The 24,098-nt window shown below is 42.9% G+C and overlaps 1 protein-coding gene across 1 annotated transcript in view; it reads right to left on the minus strand.

Moving 5' to 3' along the window:
* Positions 1 to 24,098, minus strand: part of LOC122817593 (tyrosine-protein kinase JAK2-like) — an 876,396-nt gene that overhangs the window by 415,502 nt on the left and 436,796 nt on the right. The gene's annotated exons all lie outside the window — the stretch shown is intronic.

Raw genomic sequence — 24,098 nt, forward strand, 5'->3', positions numbered from 1 at the left:
GGTTAAACAGAATGGATTCATTCAGCTGTATAGAAAGGTATAACGATCCATACTGGTAGCAAAGGAGTATTCCAAAATATCTGAGCCAAAGTGTAGAAGCCCCATTGATCACAAGTGTTTGAAGGGGTTGGGAGAGTGGCCTAATGGTTAAGGTGTTTGCCTTGCAAGCAAAAGATTCAGGGTTTGAGTCTCACAAGGGATAAATGGCTAGGCTTAAAATGGCTCGCAAGGGCAGTTAGCTTAGTACTAATCTATGAACCTATGCATAAACTCAGAGACCATCTAGGGTAACAGACTTAGCATGCACACATATTTAAGATAGTGGGGAAATTATTTTATTTGACAAATATCTGCAAAAGTCCAAGATGCAGGTGCATTGTAGTGAGACTTTAAAAGCCATGTGCAATTAGAACAAAATTAAAAGGCTTGCAGCAGTCACATTTTGACATTTTAAACATATGATTTAATACAGCAGCATATTTTTGAAAATGAATCCCCATACTAAACCAATAGATTTACATATCTGAAGTGCACCACTAAACCACACTAATGCATGCTACCAAAAATGTTTTTTTTTCTTTAGTAATAAATCGATTCCCATTTTTTAAATTAGAGAACAATAAAATAAAGCCCAAAAGTCCAGATGTACTATTAAACCTAGACATCAGTGCAGAAAGAGATAAATTCTAACACACATGCAACTTTATTTTGTTATTAATTTTGCATTTTGTTTAAGGGCATACATTCTATCAATGTTTTATTTAGTTGATTATTCAATGCCACAGCTTATTCACAAAGGTTTTAGTAGATATCTAATGCAAAAAAATCAATTTATTGTTACCATGTAACCAAATTTTGATACAGAAAACATTCTATATTGCTTATTTATTGGAACAAACTAAATGTCACCATGTATATCAATGATCTGATACTGCTAAAAAAAGCAAGTTCAGAATAGTATGCAGGTAGGCAGATATCAATAAATTATTCCAATGGCATTGGAGAAACATGTTAATGATAAGCTCCAAAAAAATATTGATCTCTATGACACCACAAAAATTAAATGTGTCAGACAGTATCAGAATAGATGACCCAGAAGACAACCCATCATCTATGGTCAAACTATATAAGTATTTGGAGATATGGCTAGACCATTCTATTAACTTCAAAACATGTACGCGATGCTAAGGCAATACAGTAGCTTAAAACCCATCACCAACTTAGTAATCTGTTCATTTTCCAGTGAGAAGACCAACTTGAGTAGATACATTGATGCCCAAGTACGAATAGGCTCTACCAGTTGCCACAATGAACTCCTTCCACAAAACCAATGCAATGCAAAGGCTGTTAAAATGTAGGTTCCTCTTTGTGTCAGAGTTTCATGAATATCATTTCACAATCCAAAAACTCATCTAGCTCCCCATGATGCCTCATGCCAACTACTTTCTTTAAAACACTAGACACTGTCCTGCAAAGGCAGTCTCCCTACAAACAAAATTCCCGCCATCCTGCAAGAAGCTACATTTTCTTCAGTCCTATGCTGTTTCAACAGCTCCTTAATTAGTAGAGTTTAAACTTATGCATCCTGATTACTGCCCCCACTGATAAACAAAGTGGAAATAATAGCACTGCATTATGACCTACCTTTGATCTGCTGGTGGGTGAGAAAGTATTTAATAAATTACTCTATCACATATAACTGGTTTCTACAACAATTAAGTGACGTGAAAGCTGCATGAGTCCATATTAAATACAGTGGCAAGGATTCACGAAGCCTCCATGTAAGAGTTATAACTCTTACACAGAGGCTGCAGTTAAATGGAGTGATGTCAGCATGCTCTGCATATTCATGAGAGCATGCTGAATCACACCTAAGTCTAACACGGTCTGTGTAAGACAGTAGGGGGCATGTCCGTAGGCTGAGCCCTGAAAGCGGACACGCCCCCAGAAGTGTAAAAGTGCCCAAAGTAAACACCCACAACAGAGTCCACAGAAATGTGAATAAACACAACACAACACATGCCCCCACAGACTATGAACATAAAATATATAAATGAACGTGTTATATATTTTTTTTAAATTGTAAAGATGTTTAACCGTGAGTGCGCTCATTTGCATGGCGTGCCCGTAGCGCAGCTACAGTTAGCAGTCAGTGGGAAAGCATATAAGAACTAAATATGCAAAATAAGCCAGAAAGCAATAGCGTAGCAGTAGAGATGTTGGCTGAAGAGCAGGCATTCATGGTTCGAGCCCTCACAACACCATTTTTTTTTTTTTCAAAATAAGCAGGAAACAAGTCTCTGACAAATATGTACACATAAAACCACAATTTATGTAAAATGTAATGAAATAGCCCATTTATATTGAAGACATGTGAGGTAACAAAAGAAGAAAAAATGCCAGATGTGCTCATAGCTGAGCTACAGTTTAACAGAGTGCATCTGCCCGTAGATGAGCAGTGGTTTAACTGGTGCAAAATGAGTGCCCGTAGCTGAGCAGTGGTTTAACACGCTAAATCTATGTGCCCCTACCTGAGCTGAGTGTAATATGCATGCTGATAGCCAAATGAGGCTTAAACCAGCGTACCCCGTTTACGCACAGCTGCGCACCGCGCAAACAAGCTAACTGACGGGCAACGTTGAGCAAGCCGTATCAAAACTGCCTTTACACAGACACACCCCTCAGCATGTCTAGACAGTCATGAAAAATAAAAAGCAGTGGCCAGGTTCGAACGCAGGATACTATACACCATAGTCAAGGTACCAAACCACTAAGCCATGACAGCAGTACCTAGAAATGCAATAATAGCTAATATATAGGAATGAATACAAACTGGAGCATGACAATGCAGGTTTACTGAAGTTGATACAATTCCAAAATGGCCAATCACAGATATGTGCGGGAAAAACGGACTATATAAGCCCCATATGCGGGAATACACAGCATAAACGATTGTAGAACTGACCTGCAGGCAGAATGACAGGAGTAGGAGAGGGTAGTTGCTTTCGAGCACAGAGGTGGGGTGTTGAGGAGTCCAGGTACATGGTCTGGCTCCTAGTCCATAATCATGAGGCCCAACTCATACAGGGCTAGGTCCTCTGTGGAGCATACAGGGCCGAGGCGTGGGACCGGTTGGCTCATGATCTCACCAGTGCCACAGGGATTCCAAGGACTGGTGAGCAGGTCCATCACCACCATGAAGACCTGAAGAGACGCAAGCAGGACCAACTGAACCTTTGGATCCAGGAGGGCCGGCAAACACTCAACGCCCCACTACTGAGTAAGTAACATTTAATTATGTATGTAAGAAATTAAACTAGCTGATATTATGGAGATGTGTATTCCAATATTACTTCATTTATATTACAGCTGCAGGTGTCCGTTCTGCGAACCGCAGAGCCTATGGTGATAGGCTGGTGCGGTTGCGCCACCAGGCAGGTCAGTAATCCACTACCAGTAACTGTAAAGAAATATAAAAGTATGACAGTCAGCAAAAGAGTGCAGTGTAGTCAGTAAGGACTAAAATCTGCAAGTAACAGTGTGAAAGTGTATGCAAGTATTGCTTGATTACAAAAGTGTGTTTCAGCCTGTAAGTTAAACTGAAAAATGAAACTGTCTGACATATATTCTGAAAAAAATGCCCTACCTGTAAGAAAATAGTACACAACCTGCAGCAGGCTGAAAAGTATAGCTGCAGAAGATGATGAAATCACATGTGTGAAATATATCCCTGTGGAAATACTGAAACATGACAGAAGTGAGACTGCTGGAAAGGATTGTAATAACTACAGGTAAAACATGTCAATAAAGCCTAGAAGTAAGTACCATCCTGAATAGTAAAATGAAAGCAAGTGAGAGAGTGTGAGAAAGTGTCATGAATCCAGCAATACAGTAGTAATAACCCCTGAATAAAGTATACTGCAGTCAAGACAGAATGAAATGCATGTGAGATTCAAAACCAAACAGCAAAATCTGTTCAAAGTGTTGCTGCATCTGGAATGTGTATCCCAAAATCTGGATATGTTGCTCTCAGTCTGCAATATGCAGATAGGATGATTGCCTGATATACCAAACATCCACACTTGTCTACAGCTATATAAAGCAAATGTAGCAGGATGATGTAGCTGAACAAAGCTAGATATGAATGTGTATGAAGAACCATAAAATGTATATTGATGTTGCAGTAACAGTCCTATCACCAAGTTGAAATAGTTATCATATAGGAAACTGTAGTTAGAACAGTAGTGTGTATATAACTGTAGCTATTAGAAATGTACAGCATATGTATTGTTATTGAAGGTGTTAATATTACTTTCTTTACCCCACCCTATAACCACATATAACCCATTCCATGTGAAAATGGTATGTGCAATCACAATTAACACCCCTGGACGTTTGTCCTGTTGGGTCATATATATTTGCATGTCCGTTGATGCATCTGCCCTGTTCATACATCCACACCTGATGGCCTGTTGCCATCAATTAACCCTGCATGTTGTTGGACTGTGTATTTCTGTTCAAATTATGCATGTGTTATGCACGCTGTTTAATGGTGTGAATATCTTGGTGTTTGGTGGTTAATGGGAATACTAAAAATGCAAAAGCCTTGGGGGGGGTTACAACCCCCCAAATTTGGTTGGGAATTTTTGGGGATTTAATTTTAATGTCCCCCCCTAACCCCCCCCCAAAACCCCCCCCCGTCCCTGGAAAACATTTTAAAAAATTGGGGGGGGGTAAAAAAAAAACTGCGGGGGTTTTTTTTTTTTCAAGGGAAAAAAACCCCCCAAAAAAAAAAAAAAAAAATTTTAAAAAAAAAAAAAAAAAAAAAAAAAAAACAAAAAAAAAAAAAAGTAAAGAAAAAGAAAAAAAAAAAAAAATGAAAAAATATTTTTTGCCCATTTTTTTGGGGGGGGAAAAATTTTCAAAAAAAAAAACCAAAAAACCCAAAAAAATTTTGTTTCAAAAAATTTTTTTGGGTTCGAAAATTTTGGGGGAAAATGTTAAAAAATTTCCCCCCCCCCCCCCCCCCCCCCCCCCCCCCCAACCCCCCCCCCTCCACCCCCCACCCCCACCCCCCCCCCCCCCCCCCCCCCCCCCCCCCCCCCCCCCCCCCCCCCCCCCCCCCCCCCCACCCCCCCCCCCCCCCCCCCCCCCCCCCCCCCCCCCCCCCCCCCCCCCCCCCCCCCCCCCCCCCCCCCCCCCCCCCCCCCCCCCCCCCAAAATCGGAAAGGGTTTTAGTTTTAATTCAAAATTTGGAAAAAAAATCCCACTTTTCACCCAAAAAAAAACATGTTGCTAACACATGGGTTTGCCTTAAAAGAAAGGGCAAAATATAATATTTTTATAAAAATGTTTGAAATAAGGTGAAACGAATTTTAGTTACAAAATGTTTTTATTAAAAAGGGGGGAAAATTTTTCAAATAACATATAAACCACAAAATAGGTACTCCCTCCCCCAAAAAATTTTTCAGCACCTGGGGTAAAAAAAGGGAAAAAACCCCAGGGGACAAAAATTTTCAAAAAAAAAAGGTTAAAAAGTAAAGGGGTTGAAATTTGGGGTTTTTGGAAGGGAAAAGGGAAACGAAGGGAAACCAAAGACAGCCCAAGGTGCAAAAAGGTTTAGGAAATTCCCAAAAGGGCAAAGTGCCCTCATATTGCAGGGCGGTTCCAAATTTTAATAAGGGGGTTTAAAAGGGCCGGGGAAACAAACCCCCACCCCAGTGGGGTAAACAGTAGGGGGAAAGGTGACAATAAAGGGTTTGGAAAAGAAAGGGATGGGCAGAAAAAGTGGTTTCCATTTATGTATGTTTGCAATTGTTATGGGTTAACCCAAATTGAAAAAAGTGTAAACCTGTCTACATATTCTTGTTTGTCAACCCAAATAAAAATTTTAAAATTTAAAAAAAAAAAAATTTAAAAAATAAAATAAAGCAAAGTAAAATAAAATAAAAGGGTGTAAAAAAATTTTTGGTTAAAAAATGAAAAATTTAAAAAGCACACAAAACAAATAGAATTTGTGGGGGATACTAACTTTTGACAAAACGGGGAAATTTAAAATTTTTTTTAAATTTTAAACCACCCTGTCCCCCCTTTCCTCCAAAAAACCCCCTTTTGTGGGTCCCCCCTAAAATCTTGGGGGGCAAAATAATTCCCTTTTAAATGTTATATTTAAATTTAATATTAAAAAAATTTAAAATTTCAAAAAAAATATTAATTACAAAGTTATCATAAATAAATTTTTAAATATAAAATAAAGAGGAAGAAGAAAAAAAGAGGAGCAAAAATGTTAAAAAAAATTTTAAAACGGGGTGCCTTAAAAGGGGAAAAAGGAACACCAGTGTCAAAAAGGTAAAAATCCAAAACCAAAACCTAACCCCCAAGGATTCTGCCCAAAAAATTTCGGGGGTGAAATATAAAAGTGACAAAGGGGCCCCAAGGGAATTCAATTTGGGAAATCCGGAAAATAGGGCCATTTGTTTTTTGAAGGGTTAAGTTGGAAAACTTGGGGGTTTTCACCAAATAATGTTTGAAAAAGGGTATGAAAAATTAAAAATATAAAAAAAAATAATTTTTAAAAGTTGACACAAAAAAACCAAAAGAAGTGAATACAAACCCAAGAGTAAAATTACAAACATAAAATTAAAACCACTCGGTTAAATATTAAAAAGTCAACCCATGCAGAGTTAAAACATAGTAAACACCCAACCACCCAAAACCGACTTTTTGGGTGCCCTCCACTGCAATAATGACTTAAAAATTTCCCCAAATAAAACCCCCTTAAAATTTAAACCCAAATTTAAAAAAATTTAAATTACATTGAAACAATTAATTTAATTTAAAAATAGAGAAAATTTAATTTGGGAAACCCACAGGTACAATTACAAAGGGGAAAATGGTAAAAAAGTGCAAAAAGTAAAAAACCCACAAAAAAAATAGATGTATTGATTGTAGGGTAAAAAATTTTTGTAAAATGGAAATGTTTAGGTGCCCCCGGGAAAATAAAACCACCTTTTCCCATTGTCAGAAAATTCCCTGAAAAAGGGTGTTTACTACACCATAAGGGTGTGTTGGCTCCTGGTAAAATTGGGAAGGAACATCAGGCCCCCACATTTTGTGATCCCCTTCCTGAGGGGCTCCCCGGAAAAAAAAAGGGAGGACCACGGGAAAACAAATTTTAAAAATTTGAAAGGGGGTACACCGCACCCAAACCCTCCACAATTTAAATACTTGGTTCTTGAAATTTGGGGTGACAGGGGATAAAAGTTTAAAACCCAGGTTGCAACAAATGAAGGGCCTTTGGTACTTGTCCTCTTGATTTTTAAAATTGCCAATGAGTTTGTATGTGGAAAATAACCAAAATTGCCGGGTAGAAGCCCCTTTATGGGAATTATTTTTTTTAAAATTAAATTTTTTTTAAATTTTTTTTTGGGGCCCCCAAAAGTTCCCTTTGGGAGTGTGGTCAAAAATTGGTGATGTAAAAACATTTTTGGGTTTGTTGTAGAAACATGAAAGGGGTAAAACCCATTTGTTTGTTTTCTCCCAGGGCCCATCTTTAAAATTACATTTATTTAAAAGTTTAAATTTTAATTAATTTTTAAATTTTTTTTTTTTAAAATTTTTTTTATAAAAAAAATTTGGCCTAATTTTTAAAAAAAGGGGTTTAAATTTATTTTTTTCCCCCAAAAGTTTGAATTTTTGTTTTTGACCTTTTAATAGTGTTCGACTGTTTTTTGGAATAGTTTGTTTGAGTTTATTTTGTTAAATTGTTTGGTGGGGCCCCAAAAGGGGGCCTTTTTAATGTTTTCAAATGACAACATCATTTGGAATTTTTGAAAACAAGTCTACATGGGGGTTTTTTTTATGTGTGAAATCCTGCTACAAATTCCCTGATTTTCAAATTTTTCTTTTGGGGTAAGGGTTTACCGGGGAATAAATTCCACAGGGTAAATAACCAAAAAAGGGTGGGGTTTGATTCTTTTCCCCCCGGGGGTTTGGAGGAGAGGCTGCACTTTGTGGCAAGATTTTGCCTCGGGGTAAAAGACAAAATTTTTTTTAAAAGGCTTGGGGCAGGTAAAAATCCTGAAATTTTAAAGTTTTTTCGGGCTGGGAATCCCACCCCAAAGGGGTGGGCCAAAGGGGGTTTTTGGCTCCTTTTACCAAAAATGGGGGGGTTTAGGGAAATTTCCGGGGAAAACAAGGGAAAGGTTTTATGAGAGGTCCCCGAGGGACGTGGGTTTGGGATATCCAAGGGAAGGACGTTGGGGTACCTTATTAAAAAGGGGAAATTTTTGGGTTTGTCCCCGAAACCAAGAAATGCAATTATACCCAAAAGCACTGCCGGTAAAGGGGGGAATTGTTGTATTTTTTCCTGATAATCAGTATGGCCGTTTGACTGACATGTTTTTAAGGATCCCTATCACAAACCAAAAAAAGGCGGGGGGTTTTAATTAACTCCGTTAGTTTGAAGAATATTTCTCCCCCGGAGGCCTTGTATGATGGGTTTCTGGGGTGTGATTTTCTGAAATTTTGTGAAACTTTTCCCCGTGCCCCTTTGTACATGGGGTTTGTGCATGTTGGTCTTCATTGGTAAAAGGTTGCATTGCATGTTCATGCGGTTGGCATTTCAGGTGAATGGTGTGCATGTGTGTGCATGCGTGCATGTGTTCACCTGTGCATGTGTGCATGTGTGCATGTGTACATGTGTGCACCTGTGCATGTGTGCATGTGTGCATGTGTACATGTGTGCACCTGTGCATGTGTGCATGTGTGCATGTGTGCATGTGTACATGCGTGCATGTGTGCATGTGTGCATGTGTGCACCTGTGCATGTGTGCATGTGTGCACCTGTGCATGTGTGCATCTGTGCATGTGTGCATGTGTGCACCTGTGCATGTGTGCATGTGTGCATCACTGGTAATGTGTAGACATTGTAAACTGTGTTTCCTGTTTCCCTCCCACAGGTTCTGGTGCTGCTCTGGTGTCATGTAGCAGGGAACCTGAATCAGATGCCGTGGGTACTGATAATGATGACATCTGTGTAATGGCACAGGAAGGTATGCCAGGGTCTGCCATTGGTCAGCCGATTGACAGTACACAGCTGTCGACCCCATCAATGCGCAGTTATCCTGCCAATACACCCTTTGTCACCAATGTCCCTAGGTGATGGACGGCATACAGTGGGCATTGACCAGGGTAATGTGGTATCTGTGGCACATGCCTCCCCACACAGCAGCCATGGGCATGGCCCAGAGATGGTACCACACAAACAGATGTCCAGGGGTTCTTGTGGGAGCATCCGTGGGTGTACTGCCCCTGTCAGACGTGCCCACAGAGGTCTTACAACCTCAGCTATGTTTCGGGCTGTCATGCAGGCACAGTCATGTATGGAACGGTACACCAGACAGGGTCTGAGGGAGCTGACAGCATGTCGCACAGCCATGACTGACAGTATGTGTGACATTGCGGCTGCCATCCGTGATTTCACCGATGTCATAGACAGACGTTGTGGGGACATATTAGACCGGTTCCACAACTACATGTCCATGAGCCAGGGCGATGGTGGGCGGTTGAGGCGTCGACGTGGCCATATGCCAGCAACAGCAGCAGCTGGCAGTCATCGCGGATGACAACAGGACCGTGGCCCCCCCCCGTAGTGCCAGCAGCAGCCCCAGCAATGCTGGGTCTGTGCTGTCATCAGACCACCCCAGGAGACCACGTGCACGTGGCTCTGGCCAGGCCTGACAGGGATCTGTGTCCAGTCAACAAACACCTGCTTCTAATGACAGTACACAGTCTGGGTTGGTACTGGATACAGTCCGTAGCACCCCTGCAAGGCACAGGTACCGTGTCCGTGGCCAGAGACACTGATCTGTATGACCTGGCAGGTACAGTCTGTGGCTGTCCACAAACACCAGTATATGGCAGCCATGAGGTGGAACTGTGTGCATCCATACACACATGCAAATTGACAACACCTAGGGCTACTGCATACATGCACACACTGCATCAACATTGCCCCACCTTCTACTGCTGTCCCTCACCAACACACATACACATACATGTCAATCGGTGGTATCTTTGGCTGACTCAGGCATACCAAGTTCACACCCTGTGCATATGATGAAACTGTGCCACCTCCTGCAATCTGTAACAACTGTGCAGGTAAAGGTTAACATGTTGCTGATGCACAGGGTGACCACATAGATGTGTAGTAATAGTATCATGTTGTTAACAGTACTGTGTGCTGAATTAATTGTGGGTATATCACAGCATGCCTGATGCAGTAAGTGTGTGATTGTCATGTACTCTTGTCTACACCCATGGTAATTACCATAGTGTATCATCTGCACATGTTGGCATACTGGTGGTAATGATGTCAACAGAAGGCTACATACATAGGTAGCACAGGGGATAAGGTAATGAATGTAGTAATACGCAATGATGGACATGTAAATTGCAAGTGGCATGTTGCCCACACTGGACTCTGCAATGCAGATGTTTGAGGATGTTGATATGTGTGCAGTACTACATGACTGGTACAGGACACACAGGAGCACCCTAGCACTGCATGCTCACATCTCATACCATGCTAGACAGCCCCAACACACAAATCTAACTGTCACAGGAGGGAGAGTCCCCATATATGTCAGGGATACTGTGGTGGCAGGCCAGGTAGCATACATCCTACTAAGTATGGAACCATTGAGTGAAGGCTCAGTGTCTGTTATTTGACATGTGTATTACTGCAGGTATGAGCACATGAGTTTCCATCCAGTTACTGTACATCCTGACAGTACATGGTCTGTACACTTGTGTGCGCTGAGACTGGACACTAGCCATCTGACCCGTGTATTTCCATGTACATGTGCATAGTGCCTGCATATTTGCAGTTTACCTACTGGAAGTGGTACAGCTTGTTTGTTGTACAATCGACTACATGCAGCCCTGTTTACTGTAGCTTTGTTTGCATGCATGTTTGCTTGCAATTACCCTGGAATACTGATCACACCTGCAATGCATAGTTATAGAGCTTCTGTGGACTCCTAGTGCCATCTGCATAGCTTACTATATGTATGTCCATGTCCCACTTGACAGGATGTCACTGTTTGTCCTGTTCACATGTGCATTGCCTGTGACACAGTGCATATGACTTACCTGGCATGTGTCCACGTGAGCAGTCATATATGCTACTGCTAACTAATCACAGGCACTACACCTACACATATTCATCTTCTGTTGAACTACCTGCTTCACTAGGGATGGCCTGCACCTGTCACCCCTGGGCTTTCAGATATTGGCAAAGGCTCTTGCTACCCCCATAGTGCCTATGTTAGGCAAGGCTCAAATGACAAACCCACCTTCATAGGTATCACAAGGGATAAGAAACTAAGAGTAATGCTACCCAATGCCAGAAGTCTAAATCTCCAGATGCATGCACCCAAAACTCTCCTTGGCATGGAGAACATCGATATCTGTGCAGTAACAGATGCCTGGTTCAGGGCTACTGAGAGCATACCAGCACTACCAGGTTTAACCTGGTTTATTTCTTTGAAACAGTCACCAAGGCCATTGACGAGGGGAAGGTGGTTCACACAGCCTCCCTGGACCTCGCAAAAGCCTTCACAACAATACCCCACTTGGGCATTCTAGAGAAGCTAACCAGCTTAAATATAAGCCCCTATGTCACTAGATGGATTGCACAGTGGCTCAAGGACAGAACCCACATGGTTAGAATTGCTGGAGCCATGCCAGACTCCAAACCAGTTACGAGTTGTGTCCCACAAGGCTCAGTCCTGGGACCTCTCTTGTTTGGTATATATTTAGTGGAGGTACAGGACAACACGGATGGACTGTGGCTGACCAGATATGCAGATGACTGCGAACTGGCCACCATAATCGACTCTCCTGCTGACACAAGCATCTTCCAATGGGGCATCATAGAAACAGACAACTTGTGCCAGAGCCATGGCCTTCAGCTGAACAGTGTTTAGAAAGGGAAATGTGCATCCTGTAGTCTGTTCACCTAGTTGCCAAAAGGGACATTTCCATCACACACACTAACCCCCCTCAGCCAAAAGCACACACTTGCCATTTGCAGGATTCAAACTCCTATCTGACTATGTTATGACACTTGAGACGGATGCATTAGCAGAGTGTGATATTCGCATTACTGGGAAGTTTCCCTTCTCTTGCTGTACTTATAGGGTGCTGACATCATTAGTGTTTAGAAAGGGGAATGTGCATCCTGTAGTCTGTTCTCCTAGTTGACAAAAGGGACATTTTCCTCACACAAAATTGTACATACACGAATCCCCCTCAGACAAACACACACACACTTGGAGGATTCAAACCCCTACCTAACTATGTTATGACACTTAAGACGGATGCATTAGCAGAGCGCACTATTCACATTACTGGGATGTTTCCTTTCTCCTGCTATACTTATAGAGTGCTGACATCATCGGTGTTTAGAAAGGGGAATGTGCATCCTGTAGTCTGTTCTCCTAGTTGCCAAAAGGGACATTTTCCTCACACAAAATTGCACACACACAAATCACCCTCAGCCTAACACACACACTTGCAGGATTCAAACCCCTACCTAACTATGTTATGACACTTGAGACGGACGCATTAGCAGAGCACGCTATTCACATTACTGGGAGGTTTCCCTTCTCCTGCTATACTTATAGAGTGCTGACATCATCGGTGTTTAGAAAGGGGAATGTGCATCCTGTAGTCTGTTCTCCTAGTTGCCAAAAGGGACATTTTCCTCACACAAAATTGCACACACACGAATCTCCCTCAGACAAACACACACACTTGCCGGATTCAAACCCCTACCTAACTATGTTATGACACTTGAGACAGATGCATTAGCAGAGCGCGCTATTCACATTACTGGGAGGTTTTCCTTCTCCTGCTATACTTATAGAGTGCTGACATCATCAGTGTTTAGAAAGGGGAATGTGCATCCTGTAGTCTGTTCTCCTAGTTGCCAAAGGGGACATTTTCCTCACACACAATAACCCCCCTCAGCCAAAAACACACACACTTGCCATTTGCAGGATTCAAACCCCTACCTAACTATGTTATGACACTTAAGACGGACACATTAGCAGAGCACGCTATTCGCATTACTAGGAGGTTTTCCTTCTCCTGCTATACTTATAGAGTGCTGACATCATCGGTGTTTAGAAAGGGGAATGTGCATCCTGTAGAGTGTTTTCCTAGTTGCCAAAAGGGACATTTCTCTCCCACAGACTTACACACACACCAACCGCTTGCAGGATTCAAACCCCTACCTAACTATGTTATGACACTTGTGACAGACACATTAGCGGAGCGCACTATTCACATCACTGGGTGGCTTTTTTTCTCCTGCTGTACTTATATGGTGCTGACATCATCGGTGTTTAGAAAGGGGAATGTTTCATCCTGTGGGGAGGCAGATGCCAAGCACAGTCTGGCTAAGCTGTCATTCCCTATGGAAAACAGCCTAGTGTTGACCTCTACACCCATATGTTTAATTGTCAAATGCACATTATTTGTTGCTGATAGACTGTTTGCACATCTTTATTGCCATAGCATTCCCTGTTTGTATGAACAACTTGTGCATCTGTGGAAGATGTTTGCATATGGGAGGGATCCATATATCATGTATGTCTCTGTAGTCATTTAACTGTGTGCACTGGGCAGACTGCTGTAATGTGGTTGGTTCCTGGAATAACATGTAAAAATACCAGATATGTGTGTCCAACTGCTAAACTGAGATTTGGCCCAAGTGTGTGAGCATGCCCAGTTCAGCCTTCCCATGGCATGTTGTCTGACATATGTCTTATTTATCAAAGTGTGTGAGCATGCCCAGTGTGAGCATTCCATATGTTGAACTCTGCAGCCCACCACATTTGTGGATGAGTGTGAACTTCAACAAATATCACCCGTTTATGGTTGTGTGTTGTGTGTCATGTTGTGTAGTTACTGTACAACTGCTTTGTGTGTGAACACAACAGGATTATACTGTGCCTGCAGTGTTTGCATGGGATACTTTGCATACAGTTGTCAACATCCTTTCACACTGACCTAACACTATAGTACTGTATAGTGTACTGGTAGTACTTTGACTGTGGTGGACAGTATCCTGGGCTTTAGTGCTATCACTGCTTTACATTTAGATAGTGAGCACAACAGCCTGGTTAGGGGCCAGTTGTATACATCTGACCGTGTTGCATTCTGTTCAGATATGAACTACTTAAACCAGGCCTGTCCAACATTGGTAGTGTATACAACATAAGTGTACATTTGCAAACACTAGCGATGTGCCCTAGTCCATGTCTAATGTTAGTTGGAGAGTGTGTTTGTCCTTCAACACACATTGTAAGTGGAGCTTGCCATGACATATGTCATGGTTAGTATACTGTGCCTCTGTCTACCTGTGACATGACAGTGATACCCAAGTTAAAGCTACCATCTCCCATTCACTCATTAAGATTCCTATTGAGGAAAATTGATAAGTGACTCTATGGGTAGCCTGTACTGGGAGTTCACTCATGGGTGGGGGTGGCTTCTGTGTTATGGATCATGCAGTACAGCTTGTCCTATGTAAGTCAGTGCTGGGGTTCAGGTCTCTCATGTGCATAGCTCACTGCCATTCAGATTGTACAAGGTGCAGCATGTTTATTGATACCAGCAACACAGGCAACACATGGCATCTGTGCAAGCTCTTTGATACTCCTGGTGAGGTACTTTTGGGGACTTTACGGTTGATGGAGGGGTCTGCTGAGGTACATCCCACAGGGGCTATTGTAGTCAATTGCACTGCTGATGAAGGATGACTGCAGAGCCACAATTACCTCCCCTTATCTAGATCTGACAACCTTCATGATTAGGTGGGTATATGGAATGTTTCTGTAAACACTACAGCACATGTTTGTCCAATGCAGGATATCTATCACCTTGTGTCCCCAGGTCTCTCATTACATGTTAACTACATAATGGATTAACACCTATGTGGTAATTGGTGGGCACTTACTGTATATCCACGGGGGTTGACTATACATTTTTCTGCAATTAGCTTGCTGACATGGCTATGGCACCAGTTGTCTGTTTCTATGTGGCCCTTTTGTGGGATGCTTGTGTCAGCTGGTGTATCATATATGGTGAGCAGTTTGTAGTCCTCTGCAAACATGTTCAGACATAGTCCTTCCATGTTTGCCTGTACCTATGGGACATATATACCAGACGAGGGAGATCCCAGGACCAAGTCTTGTGGGATGCCAGTTATATCTGGTTTGTAGTCTGACATGGCTTTAGCATGTCTGAACATGCCTGTTCTGTCCTTGGTCTGGTTTGCAACCCCTCTACTGACATAGGGGTTTATATTTAAGCTGGTGAGCTTATCTATAATGAACACGTAGGGTATTGTATAGAAGCCTTTGCAAGGTCCAGCTACGCTGTGTGGACCACATTGCCCTCATCAATGACCTTAATGACTGTTTCAATTGAGTCAAACATGTTGAGGGGCAGGATCTGCACTTAAGAAAGCCACACTGGGTTGGGTCCGGTGTCAGTAGGTCCCCAATATCTTTATGTCTGTGGTACATGCTGATCCTTTCCATAGCTGTGCAGACCAAGCTTCTCAGGATTCTGGGGTAGTAGTTTTCAGTATCCATTCAGGCAACACCTTTGTTGAGAAGGACCACTGTTGTTGTACACTGCTCTTTGGGTACATTTTCTGTGGTAAGGCTGACATTGAGCAGTAGTGTGATTTGGCATTCCATTCATCTTGGAGTCCATGTTGCACTCAGCCCAGGACACCATCTCATACCATTGCTGCTGTGTGTTTTGCTTTGTAGATGCTGGCTGTTACCTCAGCATCTGCAATGTCAGGGGCCAGCAGTCTGCTGGGATAGATATTCTGCATTCTGGGGGTTTGCACTGCACCTGTCAGGATGTATGTTGGCAATATGTGTGTGTGTTTGTGATATTTGTGTGATTCAGAGCATATCTGTGAATTCCCAACACGGTTCCTACCATCAGTTGTGAAAGCCTTGGGATTATCCTTAGTGTCCTGTACAATTTGTATCTTCATAGGTTCATAGGTTCATACTAGGCTATCCACCCTAGGGCATTTGTTAGCCTAGCCAGAGTGTGTGTGGCTTTTGCCACCTTGCTATGTGAATATTATGGCCATTTATGATTTGCTTTGCTGTGCCTCTGTCTGGACATGACACAGTGAAGACCCCCAGTGTAACTCTACAATCATCCATCCACTTGGCAAGATTCCTGTTGAAGAGTGTCAGTGAGGGGCTCTGCCTAACATGGAGTGGGATTCTGGTCCAGGGTGTGGGGAGCCTCTGGATTATGTATCTGTCCCACCAGCACATCCTATTTTATTATTTTGTGAGGTTGACATCTCTCACTCTCGCAGCTCCGATGGCTTTGAGTTTTCTGGGGTGGAGCATGTCCATTACTCCTGTGTTGGGCATGGCCTTCTACAACAGGCATGCAATGCCTCTGTGTAGGCAGTATGTGACTGCATTCAGCTGCGGTGTCTACAGCCAGGCAGCATATGACATATATTTGAGACCCTTTATCCTCTTGGTGAGGTACCTTTGAGGTCTTTCTAACTGCTGCAGGTGTCAGGTAAGGTACATCCCATATGAGGCATTGTACTATATTATGGGTGTGATAAGAGAACAGTATAGGGGCACAATGACCTCTGTTGACGTAGATGTGAATCCTTTCCTGATACGGTGTCAAATGTAGACAGTCTTCCTAGCCACATTGGCAATGTGAGTGTTACATAACAGGTTACTGTCCACTTGTGTCCCTAGGTCCCTGATTACTCCTTCCATACATAATGGTTTACCACCTATGTGGTAATTTGTGGTACCTTGTTTGGTATTTGGTGGGACATTCATACTGTCCAGTGTCTTCAGGATGGCTGGGTGGGGTTCCTGTGTGTGAGAGTGTGGTCTGTAGCATGCTACAGACTGTACAGCAGTCTTGCCTACAGTTAGTTGCACATGGGTGGACTGCAATGCCTTGTGCATTGTCAGTTACCTGGATGTATGGGTGTCTGTGCTGAATATGGATACTCACCCTCCTTTTATGTTTTGTTCCAGGTTTTGGGGCCATGACACATGATATGTGGTATAACCTGGTAGTGCTGGTGTGCTGTCAGGAGGCTTGCAGCAGGTTTCTGTCACTGCACAGACATCGATGTTCTCCATACTGGGGATGGCCTTTGGAGCATGCATATTGGGGTTTACACATCTGGCATTGGTCAGCATTACCCTTATGTTTCTTTCCACTTATGTTTTCTAGGGTGGTGGGTTAGTCTTTTCAGCCTTGCCTACAAAAGGCTCTATGGAGGTGGCAAAGGCCTTATCCATTATCCAGACGCCCAGGGGTAACAGGTGCAAGCCATCCCAAGAACAGCTGCGTGGCTTGTCAAGCATGACATCCCAAGCAGACAGACATTGGATCCCCTTGGAATGACACCAGTAAGTGTGCCACTTGCTATGACTGATCATTCCGTGTTTGTACTGTGGCATTATTATTGGCAAGGGTAGGATGTTGTAAACGGTGAGTGTCATACCGGCCTGGACTACATAATAAGAGAGCTCATCTATGTCTCTTTTCATGTAGTCTAGGGAGGTACATCTCAGGTCATTCACACCAGCATGGACTATGACTGCATCATATTTCTACTTGCTTTGGAGTGACCTGCATACTTCTGTTATGTGGCATATTGTGGCAGCCTACAGGCAGCTTACTGTACCCTTTCCCTTGTTCAGTCTGGTGTGCGGGACAGCAGTGTGTCTGACTATGGAGTCACCTATTACAACTGCATCAGGCATGTTGTTTCTCCTTCTGGTCTGTGACTGTTTGGCACACCAGCTTTGTGTACTATGTGTTGCATGTGCTATGTTTGGAGGTTGTTTGATTGGGTGTCTGCTTTAGAGGCTTCTGTTGGTGTGCTGTGTTTGTAATTTGTGCCTCCGGGAATGTTTTTCTGTTTTTATGTGTTTGGTTTGCAGTTGTGATAGGTCTATGTGGGACTGTGTTTGTGGTGTGTGTGGTTACCTTCTCCTCCTGACTAGTTTTGGGAGTACTGAGTTGAGGGAGCTCAGCTTCCAGTTTGGATAGATGGTTGCATCTCTCACATATATTTGTATTTCTTGGGTGGAGTTGGGGGTTGTCTGTGTACTTGGGGCAGATGTAACATTGCCTCAGGATTCACAGATAAAACTTGTTGTGGCTGGCCTTAGTGGATTGTATGTGTGGACATATTTTATTGCCATACTACTGATCAGTGATTACTTCATTGTTTATGTTTGCTCTATCATGTAATAGCTTCCTCATTCTCTTGCATGGTTTGGTTATGGCTGGTGTCCACCATGCCAGATGCCTGCGTGTATGGCATTGTGTCTTGTTTTAATTTAAGATTGCATAATCCAAGCATTCCTGGCAGTGTTCATGGAATGGCTGTATTACAGGTTCTGAGGTGTGGCCCATATTTTGCACCTGCACAGGACCTTTAATGGATTCCACATCAGTTTGGAGGAGTGCATATATTGCTTTACACATGTTTTCCACTGTGGTTTTCTGGCCAGGGACTGTGGTCAGGATTTGTATATCCAGTGTGATTACTCTATGGTCTGGTTTTACCAGTGAGCAATACACTTCTCATCTTGCCATCCAGTACCCATGTTGCTGATTATCACATCCAGTATGCTTACCCCTCTTGTGGGGTGGTACGTTGTTCCTGGGCCTTTTGGTTTATGGATTCTGTGACCTTTTGTCCTACACTGTTGGAGCTAGTATAATGCTCCCAGTCTATGTCTGGGTATTTTCAGTCACCCAATATAATGTGGTTTGGAGGACTTGATATATTCATGTATTCCAGCATAGGCCAGGTGCAGTTCCTGGTGTTGGGACAGTAGTCTGTAGCAGGCTATAAACTGGGGGGCAGTTTTAGCCACTGTTACTTGACCATGGCTAGTCCATGCTGCTTCTTGTTGTGGTACCAACATGGGGGTGTGGTTATCCTTGACAATTCTTTCTAGTCACCCTCCTTTTGTAGCTTGTTCCATGTTTTGAGGCTGTACAGCACAGTCTGAGGTGTAACCTGGTAGTGTTAGGGTGCTGCTGTGAGCCTTGACTCAGTTTTCTGTTACAGCACAGATATCAACATTCTCCATACTGAGTGAGTTTAGACTGCATGCATCTTGCTGTTTCGACTTATCCCTTATCTTATTCTTATCCCTTCGGATACCTATGGAGATAGGTTTGTGTTTTGAGCCTTACCTATTCAGGGCACACTGTGGGTAACAACAGCCTTTGCCAGTATCCATACGGCCTGCACTGATAGGTGCACGCCAGTCCTAGCAGGTGGAGCATCATGTCATGCTCAGCATGTCATCCCAGACTGGCACACATTGGATCCCCTTTGACTAACTGCGATACTTCAGTCAATTATTGCACTTGATCATCTCATTGTCATATTGTGGCATGATGCTTGGTGAGGGTAGGATGTTAGTCAGGGTCCTCAGGTGTGCATATAGTACATGGTGTTACATTACTTAACACATGGCATTCATACCTCAGGTGGTGCTGCAGGGCTGCCTATGTCGGATGCACATATTACACTCCCTGTACATGTTTGTGAGCAGGTCATGTCAGTTTAGGCATCCCTGTTATTATCTGAGTGAGTCAGATGGGGTATCATTCCCAGGGTTCCTACTGAGCCAGTGTATGTGCTATGCGTTGCCTCTTTGCCAAGGCCAGGGCATACTGGGCATGCCTCCTTCTGCCTACTGGGGCAGGCTCAGGTTGTTCCTCCTCTGAGTCACGCTCTGCCTGTAATAGCCTTGGCAATGGTGGGGGGCTGTTTGGCCTGGCCATATGATGGTCCTGCTGCAGCTGTTTTCGCAAGATCATATTATGTAGCATAGCACATACCATGACAATTTGGGTACATGTAGTTGGTGTGTACTGCAAGGCTCCACCAGATGTGTCCAGACACCGGAACCGTGACTTGAGCAGCCCAAACACACACTCTATTACATTACGTGTTTGAGCATGTGCCTCATTATGGCGTTCCTGTTCAGGTGTGTGTGCGTTTCTGATGGGTGTCATCATCCACGGCTCCAGTGCATAACCTGCATCCCCCACTAGGTGTCCATGCGGGATGTCCCCATTGGCAAATGTCTGGTACAGCTGCGTCAAATGCCAGATGTGGGAATCATGGTAGCTCCCAGGACAGCCAGCACACACATTCATTATTATGCCCTGGGCATCACACACGACCTGGCAGTTGATGGAGGGGAAGCCCTTGCGGTTGATGTATGCCCTACCCCACTCACCGGCTGGTGCTTTGATACGTATGTGCGTGCAGTCTATTGCACCCACTACCTCAGGGTATTCCGCTATTTGCTGGAAGAGACGCATATTGCTGGCCAATACCTCATGGGCATTGGGGAAATATACATGATCACCGACATGTGCTGACATGGCATCCAGGAACTGGTGCAGTACCCTGGAGGCTGATGCCTGTGATATCCCCATCATATCACCAGTTGGTCTCTGGAAGGTACCTGTTGCTAGTATTCTTAGGCCAACACATACCTTAGTTTCCATTGGGATGGGTTCCCCTCTGTTGGTTCTGTGTGTGAGGCGTGGCCTGCACAGCTCCACTATTTGCTGCAGGAGGTCTCTGTCCACTCTATAGCACTCTACTATCTCCAGCTCATGTAACCTGTGGTAGGTGACCCTGGGCCTGTACACTCTTCTCTGTCTCCTCACTGTGGGTTGTCTGGCACCATCTGCATTGTCACCACCCTCAGCAAGTCGCCTATGTCTCATTATGACAGCTATGGCAGCCCCTAACATTTCTGCTCTGAGTGAAGCTTTTTCAGTTTTCACTTCTAATAACTTACTCCTGTCTTGCAGTGTCTCTTGAGAGAAACATCCTGCACTGCTGTTTGCAGAGTTTTAAGTGCTGGGCTGGGATACTATTCTGCCTGTATAATTGCCTGCTTCTAATTGTTTTCACCTGCTAGCTCCAGCAGTATTCCCTGCTAGCTTCCTACTAGATCTGTTGCTTCCTTTTTCCTTTCTGTTTCCTCAGGGAGGAGCCGTGTGCAAAACAGCAGAAACATGCTCACAGTGGCTTACACGCGCGCACACATGCTTATACGGTTCTGAATCTGCTTATTCGGGTTAAAACACATGTACACCCTTGCAAACAGTGTTAAACATCTCTAAACACGCTCCCACATGCTCAGTCTGCCTTACACGCGTGCACACTGTCTTACTCGCTCTTCATGGCGCTCACACGTGCGCATGCACGCCCAGCAAGAAACTTTGGTGTAGGCAACAGTGTACACCTTCCATTTCTTGACTTTCTCAGGCTTATCTAGTGGCACACCTCTTTCCATGATATCTGTCTGACATCTGTCATGTAACTCTGACCTCCAATGAACTGCATTTCTTTCTACCATTCCCCCCTGTGATGTCACCTATCTCCTACTCTGTTCCTCCCCCTTCTGTAACTCTTACACTACTCAGACTGTGCTCATTTGCTATGTGACAATGGAATTCAGTATCCTAACACTCATTTGCATCAGATTGCCTACTAATGCTTAGTTACATCTCTTAGACTCAGCTTCCCCCCTTAGCAACCACTACACGGTGGCCATGTTGGTTTTAGTCTGCTGGTCCCTGCATTGACATTCCATGTATTGCATAAAACCCACATTTGTGGGTTTAAAACCTTTGTTTTTATGTTTTATACAGCACAGCCCATTTGCGCGGGGCTGCTCTGGGTTTAAACATCGGCGATCGCTGAAAAAAAAAATATATTTTTTTATCACTTTTGCATCAGGTTACCTTGCCAATGGCCACATATTTGGCCATTGGCATGCTGCCTGACACATATGCACCCTTTATTTGGAGCTGACATGGCTCCATTGCGGTTTTTGCAGAAACGTACTCAGTTGTCAACTGAGTACATTTCTGCAGCTAAAATGGCTCTTACACGGGCTGTTCTGGGCTTCCTGGATCACTAATCATCCTCATTTGCATGCTATTCGGCTGCAAGTGAGGTGATTAGCTTATCCATGCCCACTCCATGTAAGAGACGTTTTAGCTTGTCTCTTACACGGACTTTGGGCTGTTCCTGGAGCGCAAAGGCTGCATGGAGTCTTACACTACTCTTAGACTCCGTGCAAGCCTTCATGAATCCTGCCCAATCTCTTAACAGAGACATTGATTTTTCCATTTTTTTTTTTTGTGGGAGGGCATCTAAGAAAATTCAAAAATTCATGTTAGCTGACATAAAATCTGTCATTTCAAGATAGAGCACTGATTCACCATAACTTACATTTCTTCCTTTCTTTCTTTCAATAACATGTAAAGTGATAAAACTGTCAAGTCACTTTTTATTACGAGTCCTACTCTTGGTTTATACATAGACAGTTTAATACATAGATCTGTAGATAGAAATGGTTTCACTTTAATTTGCCAGTTTTTTGGTCAAGTTGTGAATTGAGTAACGATTTCAGTTTATATTTTGTCAAATATTACATATTAATCAGGCTTAGGATGACAGCTGAGGTTGGGGAAGCTCCCCTTTTTCCCACAGTTGATTGATCATGGAGTTGGTATACGCAAGTGTTGGTGGGGAGGTGGGGCTGGAACAAAACCCCCCATATCAGCATTGTTAGAGGGCTTACTCCATGCTCAAAAAGGCTTTTCTTTTTCAGGAGTGAGTTTTTTTGCACTTGACATTGGTTAGCTAAGCATTTAAGTGCCAGTGAGCTTCTTGTTGGTTGTTTGTGCCAGCAAAATTCAATCTCAATATTTCCAAATGTATATATATATATATATATATATAGAGAGAGAGAGAGAGAGAGAAAGAGAGAGATGCAGGGGTGTAAGGGGTCTATATCACATTGTCAAATTGCATTTTAGTGAATGCCTCTTCATCAAACAACTAATAACCGAACAGCGTATTCAACCAATGAACTTTTGAGCAACAATTTTCCCAGGGCAAAGTGAAGGTAGTCTCCCTTAGTGACTGTGCGCAAAACCACACAACAAAACGCCAATGCAGGTTGGGGGCTACCCCCACACCCCTTAACTAAATATAACAGCTCTGAGATTGCATTACAGTGGGGAAAAGAGCAAATTTCCCGTGATGGCCAACCACATCCTTTCCCTGGGAAAACATTCATTTAACCAATCGTTCACTTAATTGAGCTTTCGCTTAAGTCAGTTTGACAAATAGCGATTTGCTCAATTAAGCATGCAATTAAATGATATAGACCCAGGTGTAAGGATGTTGAGATAAAGAGATACTTTGTGTGCGTGTGTGTGTGTGTGTGTGTGTGTGTGTGTGTGTGTGTGTGTGTGTGTGTGTGTGTGTGTGTGCGTGTGTGTGTGCGCACATGTGTGCATGTGTGTGTGTGTGTGTGTGTGTGTGTGTGTGTGTGTGTGTGTGTGTGTGTGTGTGTGTGGTCCATACTACAAAGTGATGATAAACATGTAATTATATTTAAAAAAAAAACCACAAATCAATCCGTCTCCTAAAAATGTCAGCAATACAAAGTAAATGGATGATTTTATTATCTTTAATATTATTACACTGAGCATCATTAATTGCTTTATTTAAAATAGCTTATTTAGTAATCTTTTTGTGAGCATTGATAAACTGAGTAATAATTGTAGCACATTTAAGAATGGCAACCATAGACTATTACTATTAATATTACGGATTTCATTGAATGCACTACATGTAATAAGTATTAATAAGCCAGAGAAACTTCAGGCATAAATATTTATATAGTTAGCAATTTATGCTGTGGGATCAGTGTCACTGTAATTAGCAATTTATTTTGTTATGAACATTGCTTCCTAACTTTGTGACTTTGACACTTATCATGTCAGAAAGGGGCATTGGACTCAGTTACTAATTGGTTAATACATAAATCTTAAATACAACTTTTCATTTTTTTAACAAAAAAAAAAATGGAAATTCACTTTCTGCTTCTAAAACGATTACTAATATCCAGACATTTATTCAATTCATACCA

The sequence above is a fragment of the Protopterus annectens genome, chromosome 13.part0, assembly GCF_019279795.1.
Source record: "Protopterus annectens isolate FY-2018-M chromosome 13.part0, PAN1.0, whole genome shotgun sequence".
Taxonomy (NCBI): domain Eukaryota; kingdom Metazoa; phylum Chordata; order Ceratodontiformes; family Protopteridae; genus Protopterus; species Protopterus annectens.